This window comes from Eriocheir sinensis, chromosome 24 (genome assembly GCF_024679095.1).
Source record: "Eriocheir sinensis breed Jianghai 21 chromosome 24, ASM2467909v1, whole genome shotgun sequence".
NCBI lineage: Eukaryota > Metazoa > Arthropoda > Malacostraca > Decapoda > Varunidae > Eriocheir > Eriocheir sinensis.
The window spans coordinates 16,201,466-16,211,372 of NC_066532.1; the positions used below are offsets into that span (position 1 = coordinate 16,201,466).

Sequence of the window (9,907 nt, forward strand, 5' to 3'; positions counted from 1 at the left end):
CTAAATTCAGGTAAATAACATAGTATTATCATTCCTTGCTTATTTACTCGCTCCTTCCTTGCACCCTTCCACAAAAACAGTCCGGTCGCCTCACACGCACGCCCTTTGTTCCCGCCCTGTTACAATCACGTCAGCTGTCCGCCCGCCCACAAACACACGCACACAAACACACACACACACACAAACACACACACACACACACACTTCCTTTGTTCTCTCCCTGTAACAATCACAACGTTGGCTTTCCACAAACACAAACAATCCTCACTCAAACACATACCATACACTCCTCTTTTGTTCCTTCGCTATTACAGTCACATCAGCTGCTCACCCACACAAACACACACACACACACGCACACACATACTCAAACACACACAAAAAGGCATGAAAAGGAAAGAAAAGAGGAAGGAAGAGGAGGTAACAAGGCTCATTGAAGAACCCGAGAAAGAAAAAGAGGGCAAAAAAAAAATAAAAAAATACCACTCAAACCTATACATAAACAAACATAAACAGAATCAAACAGAAAACACATATCCTTATTCTTTTTTCAGCACTAACACCACCTTAGCTGTCCATACCCAGACACTCAACATCCATTCCCCTCTCACCCGCATACCCCCCACGCATCCACGCCATCAGCCTTCTCAAAATATCCCGTACCATGGTATCCTTTGACGAGTGTCCGCGGAACTGCTTAAATATTAGGCGGGCAAACTCTCAAAACAAAAAAAGGCGTCCTGACTTCATTTTTTTACTTAGCTTCACCAAATTCTGCATGTAGCCCCCCACTGGTAATGCGCATGGACCCGTGAAGTCACATTTTCATTTCAGTTCGTTTTGTTATTAATAAGATATACTATAAATTTGAGCACCGCTAAAACACAACACTATGTAACATATCTTCTGCCCGCTCAGTTTCTGCTTTTTAAATCCACTTTTGCATGAAATGGGATAAGATTTAAGGATAATAAGTGAAAAATAAAAAATAAAGATATAAATACACTCACCGCAAAATAAATCGGTCCGGAGATGTATTAGGCTATATTTTTAGAATGGACACACTCTCTCTCTCTCTCTCTCTCTCTCTCTCTCTCTCTCTCTCTCTCTCTCTCCACTTCAGCAATTCCACCTATAACACTTGTTTCCTCACATCCTTAGAAAAACACCACCATAACTTTTATAAATTCTTCGTGGACTTACGAGTGAACAATTACAGATAGCGATTCAGAACTGGCGTCTAACATAAGTAACAGGGAGCATGAAGTGGGATAAGAGATAAGGATAATAAGTGTATGATAATATATATATATAATGTGTGGTATGTAGGGGGGATGGAGGGTAGAGAGAGCGTGAGGGTTGCCCGCTTATCTGGCGAGCAGTTGCGGCAAAGCTCTCCCGACACCCATCAAGGATACGGAGTCTATGCCCATACTCTCCCTGCATCCACGCCAAGTCTTCTCAAAATAACGGCCCAGGTGAGTATTTCGGTCCGGGTAAGCGCCAGGTATTTAGCATCGCCGCGGCCTCCTGCGTGTTACTCATCCGGGTTCTACTGGCGGACGCGATGGCTACAGGTCACGCCATCGCCCGCTCAGGTAAGTTAATCTCTGCGTGTCCGGGGTAATTAGAGGCGAGGCAGGTGTGAGGGAAAAGGAATAGACCCGGCCCGCTCCTCCGTCGCTTGCCTCTTTCATGTCGGGATCATCTCTTTCTCTCTCTTTTTTTTGCGTCTTCATTTTTTTTGTGGTTGCTTTTTTTTTTCTTGTGATGTTTTCCCTTCCTTTATTTTTTTGTTTTTTTTATTGCGATTCCTTCCTTGTATATTTTTCGTTTTCTTTTCTCCTTTCTTTTCTTTTTCTTGGTCTTTTCTTCCTTGCTATCTTTTCCTGCCTTTTTTTTTTAGTTTCTCCTTCCTTCTTATTTCCTGTTTTTCTTATTTACTATATTTTTTTATTCTGCCTCTTTCTCCGCTTTTTCCTTTTCTTCCTTGCTATCTTTTCCTGACTTTTTTTATAGTTTCCCCTTCCTTCTTATTTACTGTTTTCTTTTTTTTTTTATTCTGTGTTCCTTTCCTTTCCTTTTCTTACGTTTTCTTTCCCTTCCCTTCTTACTTTTCGTTTCTTCTATCCTTCCTTTTCTTTATTGTCCTTCTTTCCTTGCTATCTTTTCCTGCCTTTTTTTAACTTTCTCCTTCTTTCTTATTTCCTGTTTTTCTTATTTACAATGTTCTTTTATTCTGCACCTTCCTCCTCTTTAATCTTTTTCTTCTTCCGATCTTTTCCCTTCCTATTTTTCACTCTTCCTTTCTCTGTCTACTATTTACTCTGTGTTCCTCTTCTTCCTCTTCTATCTCTCCCTTCCTCCTCCGTCGCTGATCTCTTTCATGTCAGATTTCCTTTCTCTTTTTCCTTTTCCCGTTTTTGTTTTGTTTTTTCTAAGATCTTTTCCCGTTTTTTTCAGTGTGTTCCTTTTCTCTCCTTTTCTTACGTTTTCTTTCCCTTGCTTTTCTAATTTCCCTTTCCTCTTTTTCTACTTTTCTTTTCCCTCGCTTTTTACTCTGCTCCTTTCCTATCTCTTTTTTTTCTTTTCATTTCTTACTGTGTGTTTTCCTTTCCCTTCCTCTTTCCACTTTTCCCTCCCTCTTTTCCTCCCTTTTCTTTCCTCTTTTACAATTCCTTCTTTTCCTTTTCATCTTTTCTTGTATCTGCGTCAATGTACTTCTTATTTTTCCTTCCTTCTTTTCCTCCTTTTTCCTTCCTCTTTTACAATTCCTCCTTTTCCTTTTCATCTTTTCCTGCAATTATTTATCTGCGTCAATGTACTTTTTATTTTCCCTCCTCTTTTCCTCGTTTTTCCTTCCTCTTTTACAATTCCTCCTTTTCCTTTTCATCTTTTCCTACACTTATTTATCTGCGTCAGTGAACTTTTTTATTTTCCCTCCTCTTTTCCTCGTTTTCTTTCCTCTTTTACAATTCCTCTTTTTTCTTTTCATCTTTTCTTCCAAGTATTTATGTGTCTTTTCTGTCATCTTCGTCTTCTTTGGCTTCTTCCTTCTTTCTCTTTTCTTCACTCCTCTCTTCCTCTCTTTCTCTTCCCATTCTTTTCCCTTTTTTTCTTCCTTCCTTTTTTCTCTCCTCCTTCTTAACCTTTTATATATCTATCTCTTTTATCTCTCCTCCCTCTCCTTCTTTCTCTCTTTCTCTCTCTCCTTCTCTCTTTCTCCCTTCGTTCTTTACCTCCTTTATCTTCCTTTCTTCCTCCTTCCTCCTGAACCTCTCTTTCCTCTTCTTCCCTCCTTTCTCTTTCTTTCTCTCTCTCTCTTCCCCTCCATCTCTCTCTCCTTTTCTGCCTTTTCCTTTCTTCCTTCTTTCACTTAAACCTTTTCTCTCCTTCCCCATCTCTCCCTTCCCTCCTTTCTCTTTCTTTCTCTCTCTCCCCCTCCATCTCTCTCTCCTTTTCTGCCTTTTCCTTTCTTCCTTCTTTCACTTAAACCTTTTCTCCCTTTCACCATTTCCCTCTCTCCCTCCTCTTTCATTCTTCTCTCTATCTTTCTCTTTCCTCTACCCCCTTTCTCTCTCCTTTCCCCCCTCTCTTCTTTTCTTCCTTTTCTTCTATAATTCCTTCTTCTTTCCTCAATTCCTTCCCCTTCCCTTAATTCATTCCTCTTTCCTTAATTCCTTCTTTCTTATTGCACTTTCTTTACTCTCCCGTTCGGCCTTTGGAAGCAGTTCACGTGAGAGGCAGAGGGAGTAGAGGCTGAGGATACCGACATAGAAACCTTGACTCCAGCACCTTTCCAGCACCTTTCCAGCTGCGTCTACTCGGCCCAGGAGAGGCGCATCCATCAGGCCTCGAACTGACCACTTAGAAATGAACGAGGATACGAGACCACGCTTCATTGGACCCACTTAAAGACTGCATTATGGAAGGTTGCTTATGGCAGATGATTTGGTGTGAGAGGTTATGAGAGAGGGAGAGAGGGGGGGAGAGGAAAGAGAAGGATAGAAAGAAGAATGAAAGAGGAGGGAGAGAGGGAGATGGGGAACGGGAGAAAAGGTTTAAGTGAAAGAAAGAAGGAAAAGGGAGAAAATGAGAGATGGAGGGGGAGAGCGATAAAGAAAGAGAGAGAGAGAGAGAGAGAGAGAGAGAAGAGAGAGGAAAAAGAGAGGAAAGAGAGAGATGGAGAGAGAGAGAGAGAAAGAAAGAGAAAGGAGGAAGAGATGGGAAGAGAGAAAAGGTTTAAGAAGAAGAGAAAGGAAGAAAAGGAGAAAAGAAGAGAAGAGGAAGAGAGAAGAAAGAAGGAGGAAGAAGGAAGAAAGGAAGATAAAGGAGGTAAAGAACGAAGGAGAGAAAAGAGGAAGGAGAAAGAAAGAAGAGAGGAAAGAAAGAAAAGATAGATATAAAAGGTTAAAAACGAGGAGAGAAAAAAGGAAGGTAAAAAAAGGAGAAAAGAATGGGAAGAGAAAGAGAAGAAGAGAGGGGAGAAGAAAAGAGATAAAAAGGAAGAAGCCAAAGGAGACGAAGATAACAAAAAAAGGAAGAAAAGAAGAAAGGGAGGAAGGGATATAAGAGAGAGGGAGAGAGAGAGGGAGGGAGAGATGGAGGAAAGAGAAAGATACATAAAAGGATGAGAAAGAAGGAAGACAAGAAAAAAGAAAAAGAAGAAAAGGAAGGAAGGAAGAAGATAAAGAAGAAAAAGAATAGAAAAGAAAGAAAACAAGAAACTGAGGAGAGGAGAGAAAGGATTAAAAAAAGAAGAAAAAGGGGATTAAAGGAAAGAAGGAAAGGGAATAAGAAGAAAAAGAGAAGAAAGGAGAAGAGAAGGAGTGGAAGAAAGAAAACAAGAAATGGAGGAGAGAAGAGAAAAGGACAAGAAAAGAGGAGAAAGAGAGTAAGGAAAAAAAAAGAAGTAAATGAAAAGGAAAACGAAGAAATTGAAGAAAAAAGAAGTTAAAGAAGAAAAGGAGATCAAGGAAAAGAAGAAAGAAGAATAAGGAAAGAAAAAGAAAAGTTAATCAAGAAAGAAGAAAAGGAATTGAGAGGGAAAAAAAGGAAACAGAGGAAAGAGAGAATAAGTCAAGGAAAGAAGAAGGAATTAGAGAAGAAAAGGAAGAGAGGAAAGAAAGAAGGAATTAAGGAAAGAGGAATGAATTAAGGAAAGGGGAAGGATTTAATAAGGGAGGGGAAGGGGATTAAAGAGGGAAAATAAGGGATTAGCAAGGAAAGGAAGGGTTGAAGGACACTAATGGGAGTTGCAGAATTAAAACCGGAGGGACTATTTCAGCTTTTTAATGGGGAGGGGGGTCTCTCTCTCTCTCTCTCTCTCTCTCTCTCTCTCTCTCTCTCTCTCTCTCTCTCTCTCTCTCTCTCTCTCTCTCCCTTCTCCTTCCTCCTTCCCTTCCTCCCTTTCCTTCCTTGCTTTCCTTTCCTTCCCCTTCCTCCCTTTCTCCAGTCTCCCCTTCCCTTGAGTTCTCTCCTTCCTTCATTTCTTTTCTTCCTTTCCTTCCCCTTCCTCCCTCTCTCCAGTCTTCCCTTCCCTGGACTCCTTTCCTTCCTTCATTTCTTTTCTTTCTTTCCTTCCCCTTCCTCCCTTCCTCCAGTCTTCCCTTCCCTTGACTTCTCTCCTTCCTTCATTTCTTTTCTTTCTTTCCTTCCCCTTCCTCCCTCTCTCCAGTCTTCCCTTCCCTTGACTCCTTTTCTTCCCCATCCTCCTTCCCACACACGCCAACCCACGCCTATCCACTCACGGCTTCAACCCACCCTTGTATACACCAGGGCTAGAGTGAGTACGAGTTGTGTTTTGGGATACGAATACGAATACCCCCAAATTCGTTATCCAGATACATTCGAATACGGAATACAGCATACGAATCCTCCATCCCTGGTATACAAGCCCTTAATAACTTGAAGAGGCAATATTCCCCAGGCAGACCCCGAAGACTAAAGTTAGTGAATGGAATTTGAACACGTATTATGAACCCAAGTTAGTGGATCAATGCTGAATGAATCTCACGAGTGTACTATTGTCGTACGCCAACATGCTATTACGCTGACCAATAGCCTGAAAACAATGGCAAACTTGCTACACTCTCTCTCTCTCTCTCTCTCTCTCTCTCTCTCTCTCTCTCTCTCTCTCTCTCTCTCTCTCTCTCTCTCTCTCTCTCTTCCTACTCTTTCCCTTCTCTTTCCTCCCTCTCTTTCCTCTCTCTCTATCTCTCTCTCTCTCTCTCTCTCTCTCTCTCTCTCTCTCTCTCTCTCTCTCTCTCTCTCTCTCTCTCTCTCTCTCTCTCTCTCTCTCTCCACGTCCGTCTACCAGAAAGAGGAAGCCAATATTGGAATACCTGACTTGTTAACCTTCCCTCCATCACCCTTCGCTTCCCTCCCTTCTCCCTTCTCCCTTCTCTTCTCCCTTGCACTGTCCTGTATCTCCCATGCCATTCTCCCTTCTCTCTTCTCTCCCTCACTCCTTCCCCCACGCTCCGGTTATCTCCCTCTTTTTTCCTTCCCTTCTCTTCTACTTCCCTTCCTTTACCTCCTTCCTCCCTCTCTCGTCCTTCTTCTTCTTTCTCCCCCTTCCCATACCTCCCTCTTCTTTCTCTCTCTCTCTCTCCTGTCTGTTTTTTTCATCCTTCCTCTCTCATCTCCTCCTCTCTGTTCATCTTCCCTCTCCTTTTCCCTCTTATTCATTCCTCTCTTTTCATCCTCCTTATAGCACTAACCTCAAAGATTCACTATAGATCAGTTTAGGGAGAGTAACAACCCAGAGCCGTACCCAACGCTGTAAAGAGGGTGGGATCTTCCACTAAATGAGGGCCTTTGTAGCCGCTTGAAGAGGTGCGATTGGCGAGCGAACCGAACCGAATCAGATGGAGAGTCGGAGTTTTGAACAAGTGACATTTCTGGGTTCATTTTCCTGCTCTTTACTTAGCTATGTATAGGCAATTGATAGAACAAGAATGACAAGAAATATCGTTAGTCTATACCAGTTGTTCGTTTTAACCCTGCAACCACGAAAAACAGTGAGAAAAGCAACATAACTCACCTTAAGGGCAAAGCGGAGTCGTGGATTAGCGCAGCGTCTTCTTGCATCATACGTCAGGCAGTGAAGCGACGGGCAGCGGCGTGTGGTGGCGGCAACTCACACCATCACCATCACCACGACTTCTGCTATCCCTATGTTCATCTTGTAACATTAGCATAACGTCACCAGGAACAGTTACATTAGTCTACCTTCCAAGCGTTCATCCGTCACCATCACCACGACTTCTGCTATCCCATGTTCACCTTGTAACACGAGCATAACGTCACCAGGAACAGTTACATTAGTCTACCTTCCAAGTGCTCATCCGTCACCATCACCACAACTTCAGCTATCCCTATGTTCACCTTGTAACATTAGCATAACGTCACCAGGAACAGTTACATTAGTCTACCTTCCAAGCGTTCTAAAGTCACCATCAACACGACTTCTGCAATCCCTATGTCCACCTTGTAACATTAGCATAACGTCACCAGGAACAGTTACATTAGTCTACCAACCAAGCGTTCATCCGTCACCATCACCACGACTTCTGCTATCCCTATGTCCACCTTGTAACATTAGCATAACGTCACCAGGAACAGTTACATTAGTCTACCAACCAAGCGTTCATCCGTCACCATCACCACGACTTCTGCTATCCCTATGTCCACCTTGTAACACGAGCATAACGTCACCAGGAACAGTTACATTAGTCTACCAACCAAGCGTTCATCCGTCACCATCACCACGACTTCAGCTATCCCTATGTCCACCTTGTAACACGAGCATAAAGTCACCAGGAACAGTTACATTAGTCTACCAACCAAGTGCTCATCCGTCACCATCACCACGACTTCTGCTATCCCTATGTCCACCTTGTAACACGAGCATAAAGTCACCAGGAACAGTTACATTAGTCTACCAACCAAGTGCTCATCCGTCACCATCACCACGACTTCTGCTATCCCTATGTCCACCTTGTAACACTAGCATAACGTCACCAGGAACAGTTACATTAGTCAACCAACCAAGCGTTCTTCAGTCACCATCACCACTTCAGCTATCCCTATGTTCACCTTGTAACACTAGCATAACGTCACCAGGAACAGTTACATTAGTCTACCTTCCAAGTGCTCATCCGTCACCATCACCACGACTTCTGCTATCCCTATGTCCACCTTGTAACACTAGCATAACGTCACCAGGAACAGTTACATTAGTCTACCTTCCAAGCGTTCATCCGTCACCATCACCACGACTTCTGCTATCCCTATGTCCACCTTGTAACATTAGCATAACGTCACCAGGAACATTTACATTAGTCTACCAACCAAACGTTCATCCGTCACCATCACCACGACTTCTGCTATCCCTATGTTCACCTTGTAACACGAGCATAACGTCACCAGGAACAGTTACATTAGTCTACCAACCAAACGTTCTTCCATCTCCATCAGCACGACTTTCACCATTATTTCCTTCATTTCTGGGAGTTTTAAGGTCGTTTTCTTCGCTATATCCACTTCGTATAAGCAGAATAGAGTCACTTATGTCTTTCTAATGTCTGTGTTCACCTCGAAACACTACAATAACGTCACCAGAAGCAGTTACATTAGTCTACCAAGCAACTCTCACGCCACTGTCATCACCACGAGTCCCATCAGTAAGTCCTTCGTTTCTGGGGATTTCTGGGTCGTTTTCTTTGCTATCTCCACTTCGTATCAACAGAATAGAGTCACTTATATCTTTTTCACTCCTATGTTCACCTCGTAACACTAAAATAACGTTACCAGGAACAATTACATTAGTCTACCAACCAAGCGTTCTACAGTTTCCATTAATACGATTTCCTTCACTAGTAATTTCTTCGCTTCTGTCAGTTGCTGGGTCGTTTTCTTTGCTATCTCCACTTCGGATCAACAGAATAGTCACTGATGTCTTTCTAACGCCTATGTTCACCTCGTAACACTAAAATAACGTTACCAGGAACAATTACATTAGTCTACCAACCAAACGTTCTCCAGTCTCCATTACCACGACTTCCATCACTAATTCCTTCTTTTCTGCGGATTTCTGGGTAGTTTTCTTTGCTATCTCCAGCTTCGTATAAATAGAATAGTCACTGATGTCTTTCTAACGCCTATGTTCACCTCGTAACACTAAAATAACGTTACCAGGAACAATTACATTAGTCTACCAATCAAGCGTTCTACAGTTTCCATTACCACGATTTTCATTAGTAATTTCTTCGCTTTGATAGTTTCCAGGCCGTTTTCTTTGCTATATCCACTTCATATAAACAGAATAGAGTCACTGATGTCTTTCTAACGCCTATCTTCACCTCAAAACACTAAAATAAAGCCACAAACAGCAATAAACACGTTAGTCCGTCCGCCCACAGTCCTTCGTCCAACCCTGCGCTCCGATCATTGCCAGTTGAGGTTCGGTTTGGTTATGCCTCGAAGCAGCGAGATGAGTTCGAGACCCCGGACCGAAGCGTTGCATTGATTCGTGTAAGATTTTGATGGTGTTTGTTAAGTAGGGTCGTATGTTAATGAATTTGTGTTTTATCTTAGTTTTCGTGGACTGATTGATGTGTTTTACTGGTTGTTGATGTTGTTTTTGTTTTGTTTGTTTTTGCTAGTGACCCCCCCCCTCTCTCTCTCTCTCTCTGACTCATTCTCTGATAAGTTTTTCCTGTTAATTCTTGTTTCATATCAAGATTTTTTGTATCTCTCTCTCTCTCTCTCTCTCTCTCTCTCTCTCTCTCTCTCTCTCTCTCTCTCTCCCCCCATAACCCCTCCTCCTCCCACACGCTTTCACCCATAAATCCATTCTCCTTCCTCACGGTAACCTACTTTTTTTTCTTCTTTTCTTTTCCTT

The 9,907-nt window shown here is 42.5% G+C and overlaps 1 protein-coding gene and 1 long non-coding RNA gene across 2 annotated transcripts in view; both read right to left on the reverse strand.

Moving 5' to 3' along the window:
• LOC127002931 (uncharacterized) overlaps window positions 1-7,308 on the reverse strand; it is a 49,944-nt gene extending 42,636 nt beyond the window's left edge. The window contains exon 1 of the mRNA XM_050869237.1: window positions 7,046-7,308. The gene's annotated coding sequence lies outside the window, so the exon portion shown is untranslated. The remainder of the gene's footprint in view (window positions 1-7,045) is intronic.
• Window positions 7,309-7,865: 557 nt separating this feature from the next.
• LOC127003151 (uncharacterized) lies at window positions 7,866-9,556 on the reverse strand. The gene is made up of 3 exons (XR_007756987.1): window positions 8,984-9,556; window positions 8,454-8,790; window positions 7,866-8,249 (listed from the first exon to the last, which is right to left on the reverse strand). It is a non-coding gene; the product is annotated as an uncharacterized LOC127003151 (long non-coding RNA).
• Window positions 9,557-9,907: the final 351 nt, after the last annotated feature.